Source organism: Siphateles boraxobius, unplaced genomic scaffold (genome assembly GCF_051911475.1).
Source record: "Siphateles boraxobius isolate OS27281-9 unplaced genomic scaffold, OSU_SipBor_1 55, whole genome shotgun sequence".
NCBI lineage: Eukaryota > Metazoa > Chordata > Actinopteri > Cypriniformes > Leuciscidae > Siphateles > Siphateles boraxobius.
In genome coordinates, this window is record NW_027509181.1 from 3,220,171 (window position 1) to 3,234,080 (window position 13,910).

The 13,910-nt window shown below is 39.8% G+C and overlaps 1 long non-coding RNA gene across 2 annotated transcripts; it reads left to right on the plus strand.

Moving 5' to 3' along the window:
• The first annotated feature begins 872 nt into the window (after positions 1–872).
• Positions 873–7,070, plus strand: LOC143714558 (uncharacterized). 2 transcript variants are annotated; one of them, XR_013195538.1, is made up of 6 exons: positions 873–1,064; positions 3,565–3,649; positions 3,881–3,974; positions 5,321–5,491; positions 5,900–6,075; positions 6,372–7,070. It is a non-coding gene; the product is annotated as an uncharacterized LOC143714558 (long non-coding RNA). The 2 variants fall into 2 exon arrangements; XR_013195537.1 differs by lacking the exons at positions 873–1,064; positions 3,565–3,649 and adding an exon at positions 2,800–3,243.
• The last annotated feature ends 6,840 nt before the right edge of the window (positions 7,071–13,910 follow it).

Here is a 13,910-nt window from a genome sequence, read left to right on the forward strand (position 1 = left end):
TCTTTGGTGAATCACTGTAATCTTAATTTGAGTTAACTTTCAAAATTGTCAATTGTCACACAACATGTGTATACACACATGTTGTGTGTGTATACACACACACAACATGTTTTTTTTTTTTAGAAATGTATTAATTGTGGACATGCAAATGCTTATTGGGGGATAGTATATATATATATATATATATATATATATATATATATATATATATATATATATATATATTTATTATAACAGTTTAAGTCTGGCAAGACAAAATTTATACAAGTAGGCCTACCCTGATCAAGTTATTCCTGTTTGTTTATCATTTTGAATTAAGACAGAACAAGGATGTATTCAAAATATTATGATAGAACCCTTGCTTCACACAATTACTTCTTTTTAAAGTCATTCATTTTTTATGATATTGTCATTGCATAAATGAACAAGAGCAGCATACTTAACTTCTTAGCCTAGTAGTTATTCATATTGTAATATGTAGTTCGGTGATCTATTTTTTGATTTCTTCTTCTCTTTCTCTGCAGGTTCCTTAAATTTTAGATCAAAATCCTTTAAAGATTAAATCAAACTTAAGTTTTGTGAGGAATGCCAGTATTCAAAGATGGTTTATGACTACAGGAAATCAAATAACTCGCTTGGCGACTTTCTGTTTCATACTTTTTCTGTACTTAGATAATTTGCCAGCTTGCAAACATCCAGATCTAGTACTACCTTTGATAATGTTAGAAAAGTGATACGTTAAGCATAGCCTACTGCTCTATAACACATGCTAATATATTGACTAGCTCTGTCTTTCTTGTCCTTATGTGTGTTTGGATCCCTGTGTGATATTTAATATTTATATTTTTTGTATGTGTGTACATTTCAGAATTACAAAGCAAAAATTCAGGCCTTGCCCAAGCTGCCATGTACGTCAGCAGGCCAACCGCAAAACCTGCAGTGCTTGTTTTGCCACACTGCCAAGCAAGCGTTTATTAAAAACTGAGCAAATTAATGATGACTGGGGCCAGAGGGTCATCAGAAGCAAAAATGCATCGCGGGTGGTGGCCTCTGCCCAAATAGCTGTAAGTAAAAATGCTCATGCTTCATTAATTGAGTTGTAATCAATATTAAGCCCAAAGTACATACAGTATTTACATTAACATGCACATCCATCTGTCTGTCCTAAGGGGATCCTGATTTGTAGAAGCATAGATCGGAAAAAAATAATTAAAAATGACCTTAGAGGCAGGTCCAGGATTAATTATAATTAATTATAATTGACTTAATATTTGCTTTATATATATTTTCCTTCTCTCTGACGCATGTATGCAGACAAATACCTGGAATATACATGCTTGAATATGAACACAATTGTGGAAACTTTTATTGAGTACTTTCTGTGGGTACCATGTTTGTTGACAGACAGAAGACATAGCAGCCATGTTGTGTACCAGGCGTCACATGCGTGCCTGGATGTTGGAAGTTGGCAAATCTTGTCAGGATGAAATTTTAGACAGACAATCATTTAAAAACCACACCATACATCCCTATTAAACTGCTTTTGCTGCACACATGAAACTCAAGTGATAAATGTACATCAAATGCAAGTTGCTCTGATAAACAGTTTGCCAAAAAGCTCCCCATGCACAATATTTAAAGATACTTTCATTTTATGCAGGCGTACTTCTGTTGTGAAAAAAATCTTGAAAATGCATTGGTGTATGTACATAAGTAGGATATATAATTATATAACTACTAATATAAGTATATAAATACTAATATACTAATATAAATACTAATATAAGTAGGCAATATTCTAGCCAACACTTATCTTAAAATACTTTACTTTACTGCCGATGGCAGGCACTAGGAATAGGGATGAACTATGAATCAAGTAGTACCTAGTTTATACACCAAGTAAACTGCCCTCTGTTTCTGATTCAAAGTCAGTGGAGTAAACGCTATCTTCATTACTGCCACAACATCTGATTAATTATTTTCAAACAAAATCGAGCACTGACAGTTGCAATTTAAGAAATCCTCATGAATGAATATTTCTGTGTATTAATTTTACAATATGTCTTTAATCATCACATGGCTAACACTTGTTGAAAGCGTTAAAACATTTTTTTGCCAGATTGGGTATTTAAATAGTAGATGGACTGCCACATATGTAGTAATGTAGCAACATAATATATTGGAAATGTGTTTATTACTTTATTTCATTTCAGGTCAAAAAACTTTCTTCCTTGGGCTATATGCCCATATTGTTCATCAGCCAGAGGCACAAGGGCACAGGCAAGTTGGTGGCAGATGTAGTCACGCATCTACCACCGACGCAAAACAACACACTTTTTTTAACCAGCATGAAGCAGGCATATGACTTCATTATCAACCTGGATGGTAAGATAAGTTTTATGTATAGGTCATTGGTGTTTGTTGTTGATTTCTTTGACAATGTGTACAGAATTTATATTTTTGCTAACTTCACAACAGATGTGCCCCAGCCCCAACAAGACCAGCAACCCCCCCCCTAGACCAGCCCCTCCCCCTAGACCAGCTAATCCCACAAGACCAGCCCCTCCCCCTAGACCAGCTAATCCCACAAGACAAGCCCCTCCCCCTAGACCAGCTAATCCCACAAGACGAGCCTACCCCAACAGACCAGCAAATTATTACACTATTTACGATAGACTCTCAGGCTCAGCTTCACCCTCTACCACCCAGGAAATGAAAGTAAGTCATCTTGCATTGCACCACATCTGTAAAATGTTTTTTGTAATTAGTGCACAATATAAAACAAGTTACACATGGTGAATTTCACCCCTTTTAATTAATTAAGCCACTTCTCCAAGATACTGAATATATCATTCTTAATCTTTTTCCCTTGCACCTTAAACCCCACTATCCACCCTGAGCCCACTATCCACCCCGGGCCCACTATCCACCCCGAGCCCACTATCCACCCCGGGCCCACTATCCACCCCGAGCCCACTATCCACCCCGGGCCCACTATCCACCCCGGGCCCACTATCCACCCCGGGCCCACTATCCACCCCGGGCCCACTATCCACCCCGGGCCCACTATCCACCCCGAGCCCAGTATCTACCCCGGCCCCACTATCCACCCCTGGCCCACTATCCACCCCGGGCCCACTATCCACCCCGGGCCCACTATCCACCCTGAGCCCACTATCGACCCTGAGCCAACTATCCACCCTGCAGGTGAGATGGGGTGGCAGAAGCCGGGAAGTGGAGCAGGTATGGTATTATTGTCAGTATTTTAATTGTGGCTACAAAGAGTCTTAATAGAAACCATAATACCAAAAGGTACTTATTTGTCATCTAAGTAACACGGCTGGTGTGAGGGATAAATCACATCCTTTATGTATGAGTTAAAATAAAGAATAGGCAGTTCAGTTTTTTTTTTTTCTCAAAATGCATGCATGTGTAAGGGGTCCCAAATTTGTAGAATAATACAGTACACATGTTTTCTGTTAAACCACAAGGTCAAGATCTGTGGTGTGTAGGTAATATTTTTAAGTAATAGAAACCAAAATTTGATTGTATTATTTATTTTAGGTGAACAGCTTTCTGTCCAGGGCAGCACTTGTCACAAAATAGATGACAAAGGCTGGTTGGTGTTACACTTACACTACACGCTGTGGTAGCCTAAATAAATAATAATAAATACTTAATAGTGTTTTTACAGGGAATTAAAAAACAAAGTTTCTCTGTTCTGTTCTTATGAAAGTTATCATTGTATTACTTCAAGGTAATTACCAGTTCAACTAACTTTTAGTGATAGGGTTTAGGCATGTCTGTTGGGTTTCTCTTATTGCCTTTTGGATGTGAAATCTTACTTTTTGGCTTGTGGGTGCATTATTGTTTTCATTAGGAAGAGTGAACATGCTAACGCGACAGGCCATGGGTTGGAACAGAAGAAAGAGGGACATAACCTTCATCAAGTGTTAGCCCACAGATATGTAAAAGTAAGGGTAAATTATAATTGAGATCCTAAACACTGCCCCTTTCCCTCAATGCACCAACTACAGCTAGATCTGAAACTATTTGTTGATTAATTGTTTAATCATGTTACAGAAAAAAAAATGCGACTATTTTGATAATAATCATGTTTTATTAATTTTAAGTAACTGAGGGGAGGGTAGTGCTTAAAATTGGTCAGTTATCTTCTAAGATTGTAACCTCACTGTTGTACAGACATTTTTCTCCTATTTACAAGTCTGCTTGGTAGTATACACAGATGTGTTATTTAATGTTACAATGTTATTTAAATATGTTTAATGTTAACATTATGTAATGTTTAACATTGCTTAATGTTATTTAAATTAATAATACTTCAAAAAAACAATAATATTCTGGGATTATGACAGTTTTCTTTTCGTTTCGATTTGCAGATAGCAGTGGCGTAGCGTCTGGGCATGCAAGGTATGCACGTGCAAATGGGCCCGGGCCGATAGGGGGCCCCGCCCATGGGAAACTTTTAATTAAAATGAGATAATTCATTTTTAAAGAGTAACCACAATAAATATATTTTTGTATGCATGTCATGTGTAATAATTTATTGTGTCTCCGTAATGTCTAATTTCTCCGTCATTTCTTGTTGTGTGCGTTTATTATTTTTTGCACCCGGCGGCTGCCGTAGAACTGTGCCGTCATTTTTTATATGACTGCATCGCCGCGTCAAATTAAAAAAAGAAAACAGTGTGAGAGAGGATACTAGCCACTAGCTAATCGAACATTGGATGGGAAAGGATGGAAAAATACAAACATAAAAGTGGGGCCTTAAAGAGAAAAAAGAAGGTGGAGAAGTTAGTCGCGACACAAAAACTACCAAAAATAGACAGTTTTTTGTGCCGACCTAGTGCGAATGACAACGATGTTGAAGGTGAGAGTGAAGTTTTGCCAGCTAATATTAGCAGTTGCATGTCTTTGGATGAGAACAACAATGCAGCTGCTGACAGCTTGATGAGGTGCCAAGAGTCGAAAGAAAGGCCCGGAGAATGCAACTAAAATGAGTAAGTAGTTTTTACATTTTGGGCCGCCGTGCCAAGATCATTAGTTCATTAATATTGACATTGGCTGAGCCTTGGTTGGTTTTAGACTTGTTTTTGTTCCGTTCTGGTTGTGAAAAGTTGTTGGGTAGAGTGTTTTTTTAATGATATTGTTTGGTATGGTATTTTCTTGATACACTACAGTGAACGTCTATAAATGTATCATAAATTTATCTTCAATGTACTTGGGGGCGGGGTTAGGGGGGCCCGTACCATTTTATTTTGCATATGGGCCCGGGACTGACTTGCTACGCCACTGGCAGATAGCAACCAGGCAAGACAAAGAAAGAGAAAGAAAATGACAGAGTTGAAGAAGAAGCTTCGAGAAAAGGTCTTGCAATACAACACCGTAATGGAAGGAGATCCGACTGATGAGGAGCTGGCTTGCAGTCTGACAGAGGGATACATCCTACCATAGGAGAGACATGAAGATGGTATGATATGTATGAATTGCTAGTTTCTTTTAGTTGATTTCCATAGTATAAGCCTATGACATCACTTTACATTGGCTTTACAGATTTGATTCCCTTTTTGATCTTCACATGTAATGGTTCCAACCACATTTCCATATTTACCATTGTCTTTTTTGTTACTTGTCATGCAACAACACAGGAATGGGATGATACATTGAAATAAAAATATATATTTTAAATTATATTATAAATTATATTATAAAAAAACAAATTATATTATTGTGACTTGTATTCATATTTTGAAATTGTTTATATTCTACAGAACTAATGCTGTCGCTGAAAAGATTTCTCAGAAATAAGATAATTCTGTTATACTTATATAATATAAACATTTATTTTCCACTATTTCATTCCTTTCCCCAACCAAAGGCAACACCTTCAGGTTGAAGAGATCTATCTTCGACCAGGTAATGCTGCTGAAACGCTTGGAGGAGGAGCAGAGCATCCTGGTAAAGGAGATGTCTCAGCACATCAAGTACCTTCTGAAGCAAGTGTAGAAGTGGAGTCACTCAGAGGACAGACTTTGGAGCGCATCAAAACCAGCAGTATGGACAAGATCTTTAGATTTTAGTATCATGTATTAATTTATAATATATATATATAGAAATATATCTCCTGGAAACTCTACTCTATACATTGAGTTGTGATCAGGCACTGAGCTGACCAGCTATTTGGCACCAGTGTGCACAATGTAAAAGTTGTAAATACAGTAAATATAATGACTAAAAGATAATGTTGAAGTTGCAAATTCAGCATTGTAAAATGCAAAAATGGTTACAAATGTCATGTTTTGTCTGATGTGTCATCTTTCTCTTTCTATTTTTTTCCACAATTCCTACAGGTTTCGTTGACCTGACAGAGGACGCTACACATGGGCTCAACAGTGTCCTCAATCAGAGCGGTCACTCACTTAGAAGTCAACACAAACAGGCTGTTAATGCATACAGCCGTATAGCCACTATGGAATGTGATTTTCCATACAGTGGGATGACAATGGCCTCACCAGCCCCGAGTCTGAGGAAGAAGACACCTAAAGACCACTGCCAAACAAAACAGAGGAACTGGAGATTTGTACAAAAAAAACTTGCCTTGCCTTTGTTTTAAATAGCCGTACCAAAGTGTCTACATGAAAGTATTGCTAGAAAGTGGAGATTCTGTAAATATTTTTATTTAAAAAAAATAGATTTATTTATCTCTTCTTACATTTGAGCTTGCTGGTTTCAGACCAAAACTGCTTATTGCTGCTTTAAATAATTAATTGTCATCATCTTTGCATGGAAAAATCTAATGAAGATTCAATGGCAGTCTGTGCAATTTTAACAAGTATAATTCTAATATATTTTTATATAATATATGTGGATTTATATTGTATGCAATATGCATATACTACCCATATTATTTTGTAGTTAATTGTAGTTGTAGCAAACTGAATACCGTCAAATAGCATTTGTTAGAAGTTTTAGTTTAACTGTCTTATCAGCAAAATCTATGGCTTTTCAGTGTATATGCATGCTGTATCAGGATTCTTTTGTCCTGTATGAATGTATTTAAATAAAAATAATTACTTCTTACTGTAATAAACCCATTTGATGGAATTGTCTGTTGTGTGAACTTAATATGCCAGTTAAATCCTTAAGTGGTGGACAGTAAAGTACATTTACTCAAGTACTGTAATTAAGTACAAATTACTGGAATTTGTACTTGGTTAGTTTCTTTTCAGAAAACTGTTGAAAATGACGGTTGTCTTGTGTAGATGCATTTTTGACGCGTAAATCTCACACACAAACAGATTGCATTTCTGTGACTACTTCAAAATAAAAGTCAACTTGTGATTTGCCAGTTAAATGCTAGAAGCTGCTGCAGCAGGAAATGTTCAGTTTGCATTAGCAGTAACTTGATACAGACTTTTATTCACAGCTACACTGCATGATAAAGCTGTACTCTTGTACTTGAATGGCACTTCTATACTGTACTTCAACTCCACTACATCTCAAAGGGAAATATTGTACTTTCTACTTCACTACATCTGACAGCTTTAGTTACTTTACAAAGGTGGAGTTTTGCACTCAAACAATATGAAGAGTATAAATTAAGGTACTCAACAGTTTATACAAGTACAGCTAGTACATTAGTTGATCGACAGAACTTGAATTGCCAGCTATTTAGGTAATTGTTTAAGTCATGTCATGTAAACTCATTTCATGGTTCCAGCTTCACTAATGTGAAGATTTTCCTCTTTTCATTTTGATTATTTTAATATATATTTTTAAACATTTTTAGGTTTAGACTGATGAAACAAGCAGTGTGAAGGTGTTACTTTTGGGCTATGGGGTCTCGATTAATAATAAATAAATAAATCAGCAACACATGAGGAATAATAATATCATGATAATAATATTACAATGTTTTTCTTTCTGCTTTGAATACTTTTACTTTCAATACTTTACATTTTCCTGATTATACTTTCATAATTTTACTTAAGTAACATTATCAATGCGTTATTTTGACTTTTACTTTTACTTGTAACAGAGTATTTGTCCAGCAAATTATTAGTACTTTTACTTAAGTAAATGATCTGAAAACGTCATCCACCACTGACATCATTTGAACGTACTATTTGGACACCTAATTGCATCTTTTAGACTAATCCTGATGCTCATAAGTTTATGACTCTGGCCAAAACACTCAGAAAGTCTGTTTGTTGCTTGGCTACGGTACATACATATGTGCAGTATTGTTATAATACTAAATTTCTAAAAAAATATATATAAAAATTGAGGTCAGGCCTCGAAGTCCACACTGAAACTATGCCTGAGCCAAGGCTGTGTCCATGAAAAGTTAAAATTTAAACTTTGTCGTAGGACTAAACCAAATATATTGTTGGAAAGGGCTCGACCTGGAGAGTAACATATGTCCGTCTGAAGGTTGTAAATGGCTCCTGCTTTGAAATATTGACCTCTGAACCTTGACCTTGGTGCATGTTAGAAAGCTTGTCATTCAGGAACAGAAGGGGCTACAGACATGAAACCAACTGTTATAAATTGATCTTGACTTCAGCTATATGACTATACCCATATGGATAGAGTTACCAAGAGCGGGTGCTCTCAAAAATGGTCAAACTTGATTTTCACCTATTTAACAGTAAGGTATTTAAAATTGTATTACACAAATGTGATTCCCACCCCATTAAACCCATCAATGTACTCTTACATCATTATTTACAAATTCCAATTTCAGTATATTGAGCCATATATTTTTAAACTACAATTCCCTCTAGCCGCACCATGGCACTTGATACTAATTAGTATCATATTTTTAGTTTTTCCTGTTTGCAAAGTTAGGCTGTGAATAGGGTTGTAAAAAGATGTATGCACTGAATATATTAAATATATAGTACAGCCGAACTAGTACTTACACTGTATGTAGGTGTTGTATGATATGCAAAAGTAATGATTTTGGTTTATTTTAGATATTTTCGGAGCTTGAAAACAAATCAGCATCACAGTCCGGTCACTCAATATATGTGTCATTTTCAACACATATCAGGAGAATATCTTAATGTTTAACTGCAGCCGAAGCATATATTACACTGAATTTATGTGGCTTATTTGAAAACCAAACAGGTGGTAATTTAATAAGGCGATTTTAACAAGTAGGCCTATATACACGCGTTTCGGGATTATGTTCACTCTCGGCGGAAGTTACGTAACGTAGCTCCTTAGTTACACCTCGGAAGTGTAATTAAGGAGCTTTAGGCATTGGTATGCTGTTTAATTAGATTTTCAAAATGTTTGTTCGGTAGCCATGACTTAAATAAAAGTGCTCCTGTGTGCTTAGTAATGTTCGCATTTGCCGTTATCAGTACCTACACAATAAGCATTTTTGTAAGGATTAAGGTGCTATGTAAATTACGTGGTCAATGATATGAACAGTGTGGTCAATGATATCTGGACTGACCTGAAAAACACCCATAATGAACTGAAACAATTACAGTGCGTACTCACGTTGTTTGTAATAGGCTAAACTTACTAATTTAAGGCTACAAATTACTCCTAAATGTGTAAATATGTATGTATAATTTCCTTTCTATTTTCCTTGTTGTTATACAGGTATACATTACCTTTATCAAAGTCTAAATATACTATTAACTTTGCTAATGTCCATATGTTAACTCTCCTTATGTGATTTATGTCCATATTAAATTCTGATTTTGGATTTACTGATTATCAAATAAAGTTTAACTGGAAGTTTTTAACCATCCCCTTGATAAAAACAGTCCCACAAACTAGTTATGTCACAGATTGCCAAACTTCATAATAAAATAATCTGAAAATGTCACAGTACACTTCATTTGTTTTGTTAGGTATAGTTCAATTGTCATAGCTTAAACTCTATTTTGATATGAGTAACAGAAATGGCAAATGAACAACAAATGTATTACAAAAAACAACAATATTTAAGAATATCTCAATTCCCTTATTTGGTGTGTGTGGTGTGTCTGTGTGTGTGTGTGTGGTTGCATGTAGTCCCATTTGTGAAATGCACATTTTCATTACCATCAAAAATGTAAATAGTTATTTTACATTGTCAACACACAGCTTCAAGGTGAGTAACTGCTACATAGGGTTAGTCCAAACAGTATCTTATGCAAATTAAGATATGGCACGATTTCATAATTAATTACGGTACTGTAATTTAGCACAAGAGGTTGAAAGATTGCTAATAAAAATTAAGGCATTTCGAAGCCTGTGACTAAAATGGGAAGTTGCTCATTTAGTTTAATTTTACTTCCCTTTCAGTCGATAACGTCAGACGTAGTCGACGTCGACTGATATGGGATCACGCTAGGGAGCCTATCATCTTCGATTACTATTGAACGAGCCAATGGAATTTGGCGTGCGTGATTTGCATCACACACTCCGCCCCCGCGGCGCGGGTATAAATACGGAAGTGGATGCACGCACTAGTTGCCTTTCGCTTGGGAGCCGTTCGTCTTTGATGTCTCTGAAGAGTGCTGTTGTATTCAACGAGCGAGTGTGTCGGTGTTCTTACGGGAAGACCTCTCCAGTGTTGGTGTTCTACAGCGTGGTGCAGCGGTGATCGCGAGCTTCTCAGCTCTCAACTGCTGTTTTAACAGCATCAAATTTCTATTGTTTGTTTGTGTGTTGACGGTTGGTTAGAGGGCGAGAAGTGAGTGCTTCACTGTTGGTTGAAAGACTATTCAGTGTTTGCCGCGGTCATTCCCTGTGTGCTCCGGCACTGGTGACGGTCCCATTTCCTAAAAGAGCAACACGGGTGTGAGTGCGTCTTTTTCAAGATCCCATTCCATCCGTGCGTTTCTGGGTGCGGTCTGGCACTATCCCCCTCTGACGGTCACGAAAGTTGTGTCGTATGTTTGGGCTTACAGCATGCCGAGGCAGCTTTCGTGGATGATTCATGTTCTCACTGCGGGAACATGACCATCTCGGTGTTGAGATCTAGACTCGCCTTCGTCAAAAGCGTTGGTGCAGTCCCCACCTCTGGGCCCCGCCCTTGTTCTTCCTCTGGGTTATCTTCCCAGAGAAAGACTGGGGTGCCATCACAAGCTGGGTGATCTGAGGATCACAGTGAGGGGTAATCCGCCCGGCCAGGCCCCGTGGGTCCCTCACTCCTCTTTCACACCGCAACCGGTGGAGCTCCCCATTGATCCCGCTGGTCCCTCTGTATTGGACAGGCCAGCCGTGTCATTTGGGGCCCCTCCAGGGGATACGGTGTCAATCGCAGCATCAGAGGGGGAGCTGAACTCTGGAGATGACGACTCGGCTGCACTGCCTCCCTCCGGGAGACCAGTGTTGCCCGAGCCAGATCCAGAAATGTCAGCTATGCTGAAAAAGGCCGCCGAGGCGGTAGGGCTCGTGTGGAACCCTCCACCGTGTCCCGAGCCGCCTCGGTTGGATGATTGGTATATCGGTGCGGGCCGTACTGGTTCTCAGTCCTCCGCCCCGGTTCCTTTCTTTCCTGAAGTGCATGAGGAGCTTACGAGGGCATGGATGGCACCTTTCTCTGCCAGAAACCGCCTGAGTAGCTCCTCCCCCCTCACTACACTTGATGGGGGAGCGGTGAAGGGTTACGAGGCTATCCCTCCGGTGGAGCGGGACGTTGCGATGCAGTTATGCCCAACGGCGGCCGCTTCCTGGAGAGGTGATCCTCGTCACCCCTCTAAAGCCTGTAAGTTCTCATCTTGGGTGAGCTCCGCACTGCAACTGACCTCGCCCTCCGGGCGGCGAAGGTTGCAGCTCGCGCGGTCGTTTCGGCGATGTCCACACTTGTGGTCCAGGAGCGCCATCTCTGGCTCAACCTGGCCTAGATGAGAGAAGCGGAAAGGTTCGGTTCCTGGACTCTCCCACAGACCAGCTCTACAAATATCTGTTGGAACTCAGCAGAGAGGGAAGGCTGTTTCCATGCAAAGTTGCACTTAGTGCTTGCCTTCATTTCGGTAAAAATCCGAGATGCAACATGTCCAATTAGGTGTTGAGCTCCTCTATGATGAGTGTAAAGTGCTCCCCCTGGGCGTTGACGATATGCTTTGCTAAAAAGATTCTAGAGTTGGGGGCTGGACGACACCTAGTTGAACCGCTGCTTCCCGTGGGCTCCCTTCTCATGAAGCCAGTTTCACCGTGAGCCCGATTCAAGTGTCGGCTTGCTGCGCCATTCCCCTCCTATGGACTGGATACGTGCGCCTTTCTACTCCAGTTGAGTTCCCTTAAAATTGAACCCTGTTGAGTTCCTCCACACCCCCCCGACGTCGGACGTGCGGAACGTCTGGCGTTAGGCCTACCACTCGTAAACATTGTGGAACCTGTGTTAGGCTGGGTCCATATGTTGCGGTCCCTACGGCGACCCCATATGTGTATTCTTCCACGATACGGCTCCCTGTGGCGAGCCCGTGTCTTCCCTCGGCAGAGTCTCTCTGCCGCTACTGTCCGGTGTGTCTCCCCCGTCTTAGGCTGGAGCCACCCCAGTGACATTCCATATGTTAGACTGCCCGGTTTCCGCCCAGTTCATATGTGTATTCTCCATGTTACCTCCCTCTGGGTTGGATGTGGCTTCCGCAGCGTCCCTTCCTTCCAATGTACGGGGAACGCTTTCCCAGTGGTCCTGTAGGAACAGCAGTGACTTCCCTGGCCTAAGCCCTGTCCTTCCCCGCCTTAAATTTGCGGGGGCATCAGGAGGCTTTGGTTTAGGCACTGGAAGGTGGCAGCGTTAGTGGCGTGTTCAAGGGGTGATCCCATTTCAGTCGACGTCGACTACGTCTGACGTTATCGACTGAAAGGGAACGTCCTGGTTTCGTATGCAACCCACCGTTCCCTGAAGGAGGGAACGGAGGACGTAGTCCCCTTGCCACTACCGCTGGACTACGCTGACCCCGGGTTACTCTCGGCTCCTCAGCGAAAAGCAACTAGTGCGTGCATCCACTTCCGAATTTATACCCGCGCCGCGGGGGCGGAGTGTATGATGCAAATCACGCACGCCAAATTCCATTGGCTCGTTCAATAGTAATCGAAGATGATAGGCTCCCTAGCGTGATCCCATTTCAGTCGACGTCGACTACGTCCTCCGTTCCCTCCTTCAGGGAACGGTGGGTTGCATACGCAACCAGGACGTTTTGTGGCAGAGGATATTTAATATGAAATCTTAAATGAAACATTGTCCTCTTCAATATTGAGCTTTGTCCCCCAATAAAGCACTCCAACTGTGTGTGTCATCAGTGGACTGAACACTTTAGTAGTTGTGAAAGGATCAGTTGTTGTCCATAGTTTAGCTTGTCTGAGTCAAAATATGATCAACTGCAACTTTTCCATGGTCTGTTGGCCACAAAACAATCCATATAGGGGTCCTTCAAGTTTAAGAAATGTTAAGTCTGTAGATCGTTGCACTTTATTGAATCCATACAGATAAAAGAGGCTGTAACAAGCTTGAAGAAAAAACATGAAGAATATTAAAGTTCAAATTGCATTCCAAACTGCTTAGCTGATGTAACATGACAATGTTACGGAACAATACAAGTGGACAACAAAAATATATGTAAAGAAAATACACTTAAAGGATTAGTTCACCTCAAAATGAAAATTTCAAATAATTTACTCACCCCAATGCCATCCCAGATATCAATGTCTTTCTTTCCTCAGTGGAAGAGAAAATACATTTTTTGAGGAAAACATTTCTGGATTTTTCTTCGAATAATGGACTTCAATGACAACCAGCGTTTTGAAGTCCAAATCAATGCAGTTTCAAAGATCTTTGAAGTTGCTTCAACGGCTGTGCACGATCGCAGCTGTGGAGGAGGGGCTTATCTAGCGAAACGATCGGTAATTTTCAAATTAAAAAAAAAAAAAATGTA